The sequence below is a fragment of the Hordeum vulgare genome, chromosome 4H, assembly GCF_904849725.1.
Source record: "Hordeum vulgare subsp. vulgare chromosome 4H, MorexV3_pseudomolecules_assembly, whole genome shotgun sequence".
Taxonomy (NCBI): Eukaryota; Viridiplantae; Streptophyta; class Magnoliopsida; order Poales; family Poaceae; genus Hordeum; species Hordeum vulgare.
In genome coordinates this window covers 174,722,734-174,735,598 of record NC_058521.1, presented here as the reverse complement: position 1 = coordinate 174,735,598, position 12,865 = coordinate 174,722,734, and the positions used below count along the sequence as shown (strand labels likewise).

The 12,865-nt window shown below is 43.5% G+C and overlaps 1 pseudogene; it reads right to left on the bottom strand.

Moving 5' to 3' along the window:
- Positions 1 to 3,459: 3,459 nt before the first annotated feature.
- Positions 3,460 to 4,772, bottom strand: LOC123450383 (annotated as a pseudogene).
- Between the last annotated feature and the right edge of the window lie 8,093 nt (positions 4,773 to 12,865).

The window sequence follows — 12,865 nt, the reverse complement described above, 5'->3', positions numbered from 1 at the left end:
TCAAGGCTTGCTGCCTCGCTCCAAACCAGCTACCGCCGCCTCCCACAGGCCATGAATGCTGCTCTTCTTCGGTGTCGCTGCAGCTCGCTCACCCGAGCCGCGTTGCCCGTCCACCCCCTTCATCTCTGTTCAACACCAGCTCATCATCAGCGTCGCCGCCGTCTTCCCCGAACACTTCTTCCACCCCGACCACCGCGAATAACACCGTGCCTAGTCGATTTGTGCCGCAATCATCATCAAGTCCCTCTCTGCTAGCCTCCTTGACATGGAGTACACGTTGTTTGTAGGTACTCATCTACGTATGCTCGGTGCTAGCAACATGGACGTGTGCCTTCGTCCCTGATGTGCTCCTAGGACTGCCAAGCCTGGAGTTGCTCATAGCCAACGTCGACTTCGTCCATCTACGCATGCCTGGTGTTTGCAACACCAATGCCTTTCTTTTTGGGCTTCGCAAACCCGGCAAGATGCATCATCAATAACATCTTTTGCCCAGCACACCACTACTTCAACACCACTGTGCCCATGACTAACTCGAGCCCTCCTTGCGCCGATGTCTCCACGGCAACATCAATGACACTCGCTACCCCGACTCAACATCAACCACGGCGTTCTTTGCATGGCTACCTCGACCACGGCTATGCCTTCCTACGCTCTCGACCACCTAAACAATGGTGCAAAGGGCTATCACCTCACTTGAGCAACTCATCGACTTCCTCTAGAGTCCATCGTCCGCGACGCGACACCTTCCGCGATGCTCCTGCAGCGACTGCAGGGGATGTCAGCCCGTCAACTACTATTCTCTCCAGTCTGACCGTTCGTGACACTTCTACTGTTCACAACAGTACCGCTACGATTGCGGGGGGATGTTAGAGATATACTTGGTGTACATGTATTCCTTAGTATAGGAGTTTTAATCCGTCTCCTACTTTATCTCTAGGAGAGGCTTCTTTCCCTCCATGTCTGTACCTCTATATTTAATTGCCATGAGGCTCAATACAACATCCATCATAGTCCGCACCAATCCCCCTCTCTCTCCTTTATAACTAGGATGCATAGAGAGGAAAACACACAAGCCCATAAGACAACATCAAATCCATTTTAAATTCAAATGGGTTAGATGAGTAGATAGATCAGTTGTAATGCAAAGGTTACCCAAAAGGAAGGAGATGCAAGCGATCTCAGAGAGTCGAATGGGAACAACATGATGGATAAGAGAGAGGGTGAACATCATGTTGTGCAAGAGGGTTGCGATCGCAAAGAAAGCCATCTACGGAATATGGTATTTGCCGACCATCTCAAACATAGTAATCTCTCGAAACAGGCTTTCACAATGCTTTATCGATACTAGTAAAAGTGCCCGTGCGTTGCACCGGGTTAGATTGTCTATTTTTGGATAATAAGTTCTGAACTACAAAGTGATCAAAGATGGAACTACCATAAATATTGTATAAATGTATAATATTGCTACTAACTCAACAGATGGAACTACCATGAATACTAATATTGGCCTTGACACTTGTCTATAGCTAAATAATGATATCACATTTGTCTTCGTTTTAAGAATATATATGTAAGATCAGTTTCGTGCTATTTTGAATAATTAAATTGGCAATGTTCCTCAATTAAAGTTCAACATAAGGCTTTTTATTAAAGTTGGTCCTCAATTCTTGTTTTCTGCTCTTTTTATTTGGACCAACACAAAAGCTTTGAGTGGGTTTACTAAAGAACTTTAAGCTAATTAAGTTTACACATAAACTCAAAATTGAGAGGAAAAAAATGGACAAGCATAGAGGTGCCACCTTGAAAAGGTTTCTTTTTCAAACTTAGCCACTCACAATGGTTATCCAACAACAAACAAAAAAGATAATATAATCATAAAATATTACGTTAGAACGAAGCTCGTTGCATGACAATTTGTATCATAAATCACGTTTAGTAACCAAGAAACTTTATACAATATTCCAAATAAACTCTTAGAGAATAATCAAATGGCGAGGTCAACAAGATCTCTAGCTCCTACCAAGAATTCAATGTTTTATGGGTATGTGCATCATCTAATGAACAGGCGCAAGTGCTCCCTTTGCAAAAAAAAGAGAACTCAATGTTTTCTTGTTCCGGGGGAGGCCTTTGACCAAGAATATTTCATCTATAAGGATGGCATATATTCATAAAATGGTTAATACATTAAATGGAATAGGGAAAATTTTATTTCATAGTGGGATAGATGTAGGTCTTAGTTCGGGAGGAAGAAGTGGTAATAAGCACAAAGATAGATCTACATGACAAGTACAAAAAAAATTCGAAGTACATGTAAAAATAGTAGACACACATGAAAAAAATAGTTTTGTCATGTAATTTAAACAGGTTTATTGCACATGGAGTAGTACAAAGTAGCACGAGAGACACTCCAATTGTGCGCGCTCCCATCGATCGCCAGGAATATATATTTGATTAGAGTTTTTTTTGTGCGCGTGGATGCAAGTGGATTCGACGACGACGTCCTGTGGTCTCGAAACGAATGGGCATGATTGGTTACACGCATGTACGGGACACAGTTTGATTCCTGTGAGACAGTAGCAGGTGAGGCCTCATGCTTGTTGGTCCATTTGAACTAATCAAAAACCCCAGCTAAAGGATAAAAACTAATCACGTACGCCTCACATCGGTCGTCCATGGAATTGCATCAACAATTTATAAGAACAATCTTCATATGAAGAGTAGAGTTCAACCCGAAAACGGTAGCTCTAAGTCAAGTACCAACATTTTGCTAATGCACTCGAACATCTTTATTGTATTTTCCTATACTTCATCAACAGGAGCAGAGCTACAACAAGGCTAAATGGGTTGCAGCCCGCACGATCTGAAGGAAAATCAATGAGGTATGAGACAAAGTTTAAAAATAATGAATAAATTGGTACAAAAATTTAATAGGTCACCTCTTTTTTTATTGAGTGAACATGTCACCTCTCTGAGGAAAACATGTGGAACTACCACATGTCGCAAGTTTGAACCATCCTGACCACTACTTTTGGAACCAGTAAATAAACACACAGAGAAATCAAAACCACTCTAATTTGGAAATCATTGAATAAACATGTAGGAAAATGAAACATGTGACCTCTGCAAGGAATGATACGGAACACAATGTACCTGATGCACCTTGGCTCGGTGACCGGGCGCTTCAAAATATTTAAACATGTTCGGTATATTTTGCTCGATAAACACATATATTGTCGGGATCACGAATCACAATTACAAGGAATCCCGATTCGGCTCTTCAAAATCTTCAAACCATTTCGGCATTTTGCAAGCTTATTAAACACATCTACCATTGGATCGGGAAATATGCGCGGCTAATCGACACGGTACTGTCAAGTAACCAAGACCCTCAAATCAATCTTGACATACAAGATCAAACAACAATCAAATAAATAAAACATATAGAAGGGGGATAATTCATTTCAATAAACACACAATCAGATTTCTGAATCAACTCGGTCTCAGTATATCTCCTACTCTCCAATTCGTCCCCTAATCGCTAAACTGTATGATGGCAAGAAATCAGCTAACCATGTACAAACTACAGATGCATCCTAGTAGTTTGTTATCACATCTTAGCCTAAGATTAATCAGCACTCCCTCTACTCGCAGACCATCATTATGCCTTGCACGCATCAACAAACACACGATGGACCATCCTCCTCGAATCACCACTGCCTAATTAACCCGATCCTTGATTGAAAGTTAATGAAGCAACTAATCAATCCACGAGCTAGCACCAATCAAATTAACCATCTATAGCTACCAGCAAGCAAATGGAGACGATCCAGTAGTACATCGGATAGATGGATGGATAGATTTCAGGTCTACCACATGTTGGAGTAGTCCATGAGAGGCTCGCCCCGGCACAGCTCCTCCAGATGGACGTACGACAGCGACGACGGCATCGGGAACGAGGTGTCGGCGGCGCAGGCGAGAGCGCCCGTGACAAAGAAGCCGAGCGAAGGGCTGAGCAGCGCCGACGAAGACGCCGCCTCCGGCTTGCAGTGCTTGCGGATCGCGGTCTGCTGGTCCCACATGGCTACCTGGTAGGGTGAGTACCCGGCGCCGCCATGGTTGCCGTTGGCCGTCGCCGCCGGCATGAAGAAGTAGTTGGGGCTCTACATCTGCTGCTGCGGCATAGGTGGCTCCGCCTTGATAGTTCAATGCTCCGTGTCCGGCTCACGCGGTAGAGCAGCGCTGGAGTTGGAGCTCGAAGCGCGGGCAGTGAAGTCGTCGGCTCCAGACGGAGAGTCCATGAGCTTCGACAGGTCGGAGTTGTCAAGCAGGACTGCGTTGTTGAGCAATTCACCATAGTTGACGAAGCCATTGACATCGAGGAAGGCAAGCGGCTCGTCCATGGCCCCGTCCGCCGCCGGCGCCATCTGGTGGGGCGCATTCTTCGCAGCCGCCAAGTCTTTGTTGAACACCCGGCAAACAGCCCAATCGTCTTGCACGCACGCAACAGGCAAGGTCAGCGAGAAAACAACACGAGAATCCTTATAAGAAGCAAGAAACACATCGCGTGTGGTCCAACAACATCTCCAGATGCTCCGGCGGTCAGTTCAATCGATCGACACGTACAATCAGATGGAAACTGAAAAACACAATAGATAGATTCTTGCTATTGCCGTACCTTGGCGATGCGGGGAAGGCGATGGGGCAGCGGGCCCTCAAGGCCCTACTCGTGCATCGCCCACGGCATCTCCGCCCGCCCCCGTGCGCCACTCCATCCGCGGTCGAGATGCGCCGTCGCCCGAGTCGCCCTGGGGGAGACGACTTGGGGGCATGTGGTTTCGACTCCCGCGAGTGCCTCCGCGGCCGCGTGCGGCTCTGCCTTCTCCGCCTCCACGCACACGCGTAGCCTCCCCGAGCTGGCTCTGCCGCTCCGTCCGCCCCCGCGCTCCACTCCGCCCGCGGCTGCCGGCCGGTGCTCGCGATGTCGTGCTGCCGCCCCGAGCCCTGGTGAGGCGGCCTCCATCCTCCATCCCCGAGCGCCTCTGCGGCCACGCGCGGCTCTGCTCGCTGCATCTTCAGGCGCTCGCGTTGCCTTCCCACGCCAGATCCATCACCCCGGCCGCCCCCGCGCGCCACTCCGCCCGCCCCCGTGCGCCACTCCGTCCGCGGTCGGTGCTAGCACGCCCCGCGCCGTCCCGGTCGTCCGCGCCGCCACGCGTCGGCCCGGCTGTTCGCGTCGCCACCACTGGCGCTCTCCGCCTCCGCACGCTCGCGTCCCCGCACTCTGCTCGCCCCCTCGGCCTCATCTCGCCGACGACAATGCTCCTCGAGCTCCCCCGCCTGCAAGCTCCATTGCCTTCTCGCCCGTCAGTGATGGACAGATATGGATAAGCCATGGTGCCCGATGGTGACTACGAGGGGGTTTACGTAAAAACAAAACGTTTTTTAACCTACAAAAGGACCGCGGGTTGAATACTCGAAAATAGAAGGACTTTTTTGTAAAACTACCACGACGTACAACAGAAACCATCGCTGCTGTATTATTAGGGAGATAAAGACACACAAAAAAGGTACACAAACGAACGATACAAGGTGGTGATTGATACTCGTAATCTGTGTTGGGTTTTCTGTGAAGAGGAACTGGTTATCGCATCACAAAGTGGGTAAGTACTCCCCTGAGTTATGAATCCAAGGTCTATCGATCCAATAAGAATATCAACCACAACCGTCTTCTGCTGCTGCACACAAAAGAACAAACAACTTGCACCCAACACGGGTAACACGGTTGTCAATTCTCTTGTCTTGTTATTTGCAAGCAAGTGAGGTGTGTAGATAATTGTAGATAGAAAGATCAAATAAAAACAAGTAAATGGAAAACTACTGAAATTCAGAAATTTGCCGTCTGCCACGGCAGACGGCAAAGGGGGAACCACGGACGGCAAAGGCTTTGCTGTTGGTCAGTAGACGACAAACTAGACGGTAAAAAAATTCCGGTGAAGAGGTTCTTTGTCGTCTACTTTTGTAAAGCGGACGGCAAAGAATCTTTGCCATGAGGGGGCAGACGACAAATTAACTGGGACGGCATATACTGCAACGACACCGTTAAGTGTTAACTGCAGGCCTCCTCTCTTTGCCGTCTGCCATCCCCCCTTTTCCATGTGGGGGCAGACGGCAAAGAGGGGAGAGAGAGGGGGCTGATTCACCCCTTTGCCGTCTGCCCACCCTCCTTTGCCATGTGGGGGCAAACGGCAAAGAGGGGGCAGATTCCCCCTTTGCCGTCTGCCTACACCCCTTTGCCATGTGGGGGCAGACGACAAAGAGGGGAGAGAGAGGGGGCAGATTCGCCCATTTGCCGTCTGCCATCCCCCCTTTGCCATGTGGGGGCAGACGACAAAGGGGGGAACCGGCCCCATTTTAATTTATTTTTTATTATATCCAGCATTTTTAACAATAATCAGGATATATATATATATATATTTGACATAAATAAATTTTTTTTCGTACTCATAACCATATTAAGATAACTCTCATCCATTGTGCATACATATTATGCAAGTTGAATTTGCTCTAGTTTCATCCACATGCATACAAAGTTTCATATATATCCATATACTACAATAGTTTCAATACAAGCCATGGTACAAGAAATCATCTTCAAGCATTCCATCAATATAATCCAAGCTTCCCGTGAAGTGAAGGTAATCTGCAAAATGACAAATAAGAAAGTTAGAAGAATAATACTAGATGAAGAAGTGTATATATAGGTTATTTCTAAGAGAAATTAGCTAAGTATAGACCATTTAGGAGCTAACTAAGCTAATTATGTCATTTAGGTGGAACCCTAGCTAACTATAGGTCGTTTCGGAGCTAACTTGGGTAAAATAGGTCATTCCGGAGCAAACTATGCTTATTAAGCCATTTTGGATCTAGCTAGGCTAATTATAGGCCATTTAATACCTAAGTTAGGGGGAATAGGTCATCTTGCAGCTAAGTAAGCCTTATTACGTCATTTAGGAGAGAACTTAGCTAACTATAGGTCATTTTTTATTAAATAGGTCATTTTGGAGCTAACTAAGCTAATTATGTCATTTCGTAGGATAATTAGCCAATTTAGCCTTTCTTGGATCAGTCTAAGCTATGTAGAAGAAGAGAAAGAGAAGAAGAAGTAAAATAAGGAGGAGGAGGAGGAAGAGAAGGAGAAGGAAGAGGAGAAGAAGAAGAAAAGAAGAAGGAGAAGGAGAAGGAGGAAGAAGGAGGAAGAAGAAGGAGAAGGAGCTCCTCCTTCTCCTTCTTCTTCTCCTTCTTCTTATCCTCCTCCTTCTCCTTCTTCTTCTTCGCTTCTTCTTCTCTTCTTCTTCTTATTCTTCCTTCCTTTCATTTTTCCTCTTTCTTCTCCTCTTGTCCCCTTCTTCGGGCTAAATTGGCTAAGAATGCCTTTTTGGAGCTAATTATGTCATTTCGAGGATAATTAGCTAAGTATAGGTCATGTTTTATTAAATAGACCATTTAGGAGCTAAATAAGCTAATTATGTCATTTAGGTGGAACAATAGCTAATATACATCGTTTCGGAGCTAACTTGGGTAAAATAGGTCATTCCACAACAAACTATGCGTATTAAGCCATTTTGGATCTAGCTAGGCTAATTATAGTCCATTCAGTACCTAAGTTAAGGGGAATATGTCATCTTGCAGCTATGTAAGCCTTATTATGTCATTTAGGAGAGAACTTAGCTAACTGTAGGTCATTTTTTATTAAATAGGTCATTTTGGAGCTATCTAAGCTAATTATGTCATTTCGTAGTATAATTACCAATTTAGCATTTCTTAGATGAGTCTTAGCTACATAGAAGAAGAGAAAGAGAAGAAGAAGTAAAAGAAGGAGGATGAGGAGGAGGAGGAGGAGAAGGAAGAAGAGAAGAAGAAGAAAAGAAGAAGGAGAAGGAGAAGGAGTAAGAAGGAGGAAGAAGAAGGAGAAGGAGGAGCTCCTTCTGCTTATTCTCCTCCTTCTTCTCCTTCTTCTTATCCTCCTCCCTCTCCTTCTTCTTCTTCTCCCCTTCTTCTTCTTCCTTCCTTTCATTTTTCCTCTTTCTTATCCTCTTGTCCCATTCTTCGGGCTAAATTGGCTTAGAATGCCTTTTTGGAGCTAATTATGTCATTTCGAGGATAATTAGCTAAGTATAGGTCATGTTTTATTAAATAGACCATTTAGGAGCTAACTAAGCTAATTATGTCATCTAGGTGGAACCCTAGCTAACTATAGGTTGTTTCGGAGCTAACTTGGGTAAAATAGGTCATTCTGGAGCAAACTATGCTTATTAAGCCATTTTGGATCTAGCTAGGCTAATTATAGGCCATTTAATACCTAAGTTAGGGGGAATAGGTCATCTTGCAGCTACATAAGCCTTACTATGTCATTTAGGTGAGAACTTAGCTAATTGTAGGTCATTTTTTATTAAATAGGTCATTTTGGAGCTAATTAAGCTAATTATGTCATTTCGTAGGATAATTAGCCAATTTAGCCTTTCTTGGATGAGTCTAAGCTACATAGAAGAAGAGAAAGAGAAGAAGAAGTAAAAGAAGGAGGAGGAGGAGGAGGAGGAGGAGAAGGAGAAGGAAGAGGAGAAGAAGAAGAAAAGAAGAAGGAGAAGGAGAAGGAGGAAGAAGGAGGAAGAAGAAGGAGAAGGAGCAGCTCCTTCTCCTTCTTCTCCTCCTTCTTCTCCTTCTTCTTATCCTCCTCCTTCTCCTTCTTCTTCTTCTCCTATTCTTCCTATTCCTTCCTTTCATTTTTCCTCTTTCTTCTCCTCTTGCCCCCTTCTTCGGGCTAAATTGGCTAAGAATACCTTTTTGGAGCTAATTATGTCATTTCGAGGATAATTAGCTAAGTATAGATCATGTTTTATTAAATAGACCATTTAGGAGCTAACTAAGCTAATTATGTCATCTAGGTGGAACCCTAGCTAACTATAGGTCGTTTCGGAGCTAACTTGGGTAAAATAGGTCATTCCGGAGCGAACTATGCTTATTAAGCCATTTTGGATCTATCTAGGCTAATTATAAGCCATTTAATACCTACGTTAGGGGGAATAGGTCATCTTGCAGCTACGTAAGCCTTATTATGTCATTTAGGAGAGAACTTAGCTAACTGTAGGTTATTTTTTATTAAATAGGTCATTTTGGAGCTAACTAAGCTAATTATGTCATTTCGTAGGATAATTAGCCAATTTAGCCTTTCTTGGATGAGTCTAAGCTACGTAGAAGAAGGTAAAGAGAAGAAGAAGTAAAAGAAGGAGGAGGAGGAGGAGGAGGAGAAGGATAAGGAAGAGGAGAAGAAGAAGAAAAGAAGAAGGAGAAGGAGAAGGAGGAAGGAGGAAGAAGAAGGAGAAGGAGGAGCTCCTTCTCCTTCTTCTCCTCCTTCTTCTCCTTCTTCTTATCCTCCTCCCTCTCCTTCTTCTTCTTCTCCTCTTCTTCTTCTTCCTTCCTTTCATTTTTCCTCTTTCTTCTCCTCTTGTCCCCTTCTTGGAGATAAATTGGCTTAGAATGCCTTTTTGGAGCTAATTATGTCATTTCAAGGACAATTAGCTAAGTATAGGTCATGTTTTATTAAATATACCATTTAGGAGCTAACTAAGCTAATTATGTCATCTACGTGGAACCCTAGCAAACTATAGGTTGTTTCGGAGCTAACTTGGGTAAAATAGGTCATTTCGGTGCAAACTATGCTTATTAAGCCATTTTGGATCTAGCTAGGCTAATTATAGACCATTTAATACCTATGTTAGGGGGAACAGGTCATCTTGGAACTACTTAAGCCTTATTATGTCATTTAGGAGAGAACTTAGCTAATTGTAGGTCATTTTTTATTAAATAGGTCATTTTGGAGCTAACTAAGCTAATTATGTCATTTCGTAGGATAATTAGCCAATTTAGCCTTTCTTGGATGATTCTAAGCTACGTAGAAGAAGAGAAAGAGAAGAAGAAGTAAAAGAAGGAGGAGGAGGAGGAGGAGAAGGAGAAGGAGAAGGAAGAGGAGAAGAAGAAGAAAAGAAGAAGGAGAAGGAGAAGGAGGAAGAAGAAGGAGAAGGAGGAGCTCCTTCTCCTTCTTCTCCTCCTTCTTCTCCTTCTTCTTATCCTCCTCCTTCTCCTTCTTCTTCTTCTCCTCTTCTTCTTCTTCCTTCCTTTCATTTTTCCTCTTTCTTCTCCTCTTGTCCCCTTCTTCGGGCTAAATTGGCTAAGAATGCCTTTTTGGAGCTAATTATGTCATTTCGAGGATAATTAGCTAAGTATAGGTCATGTTTTATTAAATAGACCATTTAGGAGCTAACTAAGCTAATTATTTCATCTAGGTGGAATCCTAGCTAACTATAGGTCGTTTCGGAGCTAACTTGGGTAAAATAGGTCATTCTGGACCAAACTATGCTTATTAAGCCATTTTGGATCTAGCTAGGCTAATTATAGGCCATTTAATACCTAAGTTAGGGGGAATAGGTCATCTTGCAGCTACATAAGCCTTATTATGTCATTTAGGAGAGAACTTAGCTAACTGTAGGTCATATTTTATTAAATAGGTCATTTCGGAGCTAACTAAGCAAATTGTGTCATTTCGTAGGATAATTAGCCAATTTAGCCTTTCTTGGATGAGTCTAAGCTACGTAGAAGAAGAGAAAGAGAAGAAGAAGTAAAAGAAGGAGGAGGAGGAGGAGAAGGAGAAGGAAGAGGAGAAGAAGAAGAAAAGAAGAAGGAGAAGGAGGAGGAAGACGGAGGAAGAAGAAGGAGAAGGAGGAGCTCCTTCTCCTTCTTCTCCTCCTTCTCCTTCTTCTTATCCTCCTCCCTCTCCTTATTCTTCTTCTCCTCTTCTTCTTCTTCCTTCCTTTCATATTTCCTCTTTCTTCTCATCTCGTCCCCTTCTTCGGGCTAAATTGGCTTAGAATGCCATTTTGGAGCTAATTATGTCACTTCGAGGATAATTAGCTAAGTATAGGTCATGTTTTATTAAATAGACCATTTAGGAGCTAACTAAGCTAATTATGTCATCTAGGTGGAACCCTAGCTAACTATACGTCGTTTCGGAGCTAACTTGGGTATAATTGGTCATTCCAGAGCAAACTATGCTTATTAAGCCATTTTGCATCTAGCTAGGCTAATTATAGGCCATTTAACACCTAAGTTAGGGGGAATATGTCATCTTGCAGCTACGTAAGCCTTATTATGTCATTTAGGATTGAACTTAGCTAACTATAGGTCATTTTTTATTAAATAGGTCATTTTGGAGCTAGCTAAGCTAATTATGTTATTTCGTAGGATAATTAGCTAAGTATAGGTCATTTTTTATTAAATAGGTCATTTTGGTGCTAACTAAGCTTAGAAATCCTGTGCTCAGGTGAATAAGCTTGGGGTGGTGGCGGAGACCGTGTAGCCGCCACCTCAGAAGGCGTGGCAGCCACCGCCGTACCTCTCCCGCGGCCACGTGTACCTTTAGTACAACATAAATACAAACATGAGTAATAAAATGTATATAAATACCAATATGCATACAACATGAGTACAACATAAATACCAACATGAATACAACGTGTACCTTTAGTTCCTGTCGGCTTCGCGGGGGGTCGACCTCCTCTCACGGGGGGTGTTCCTTGCATAGTAGAGAGAAACACTCTCCGACGAGGCGAGGCAAGAATGGAAGTACCCATCCCATCACCCGCCGACGAAGAACGAGTCGCGAAGTGCTTTCGACCCTTTCCCACCATCTTTCAACACCTGTCATGACAAAGAGTAAATGAAATTAGTACAACATAAATACCAACAGGAGTAATAAAATGTATATAATTTAAGTGTATCATCGTCATAAATACGAACATGACTAATAAAAATTGAATACCTAACATGAACTCAAAATTTATATATAGTATAATAGTTGAATACCTGACATGAACTAATAACAATCGTGCTCGTCTATATATGCTTCGGGGTCAATAAATGCATCATGATCATCACTAACATCAATAAATGCATCATCATCATCACTATCACGAAGAACATGTGGAAGGCCACCATTATGTAATCAGTGAAGAAGTGACAGGTCATCCGCAGGAGTAACCTCTTCTTCTTCCAGCTCTTCCTGTTCGGGCTCAGGGGTTAAGACGGATTCACTATCGCTGTGTACTTCAATGTTCTGGGGTGAAGTAGAGCGGTTCTTGAAACGTTTCTTGGACATACGTGTTTCTTGGAATAATTCTCCTTCATATGTGGCTGGGTTAATGTGAGGTTCGTAATCCTCTTCATTGAGGGTAGGTGGTCTAAAATGTGGTGGCACTTCATAAACGACATCCCAACCTTCGAGATTTGGATCAGTTTGGCAGGCCCACGGTAGATAGAAAACTTGTGTCGCCTGTTGAGCCGTAATATAGACATCGGGAACATCTAAGTGTGTGCTTTGGTTGATTTTGACTAGTCCTATATTTCCATGAGTCCTTCTAGTCTCCCTCGGCTCAAACCAATAACATTTGAAGACTACGACGGTCAATGGGTTTTCACCATAGAATAGAAGTTCATAAATTGCTTCAACTCTTCCATAATACTCGGTGTCTCCTTCACCGATAGCAGAGACAGAACAATTTGTAGACTTTAGGTCTGGCATAGATAGCTCTTTGCCAAAGGTATGAAAGTGATACCCGTTGATGTTGTATTTGTCAAATGAACGGACCTTATAGTCAAAACCATTAGCGACTTGTCTCAACTCGGCGTCCATAGACTCTGCATCAGCCTACAAGTTTAATATGAAAGAAGGGATGCATTAGCCGCAAATTAGACCAAGAAATCAAATGGGACCTTAATGGTAATTAATTACACTTTGTTTGAACCAAGATATGAA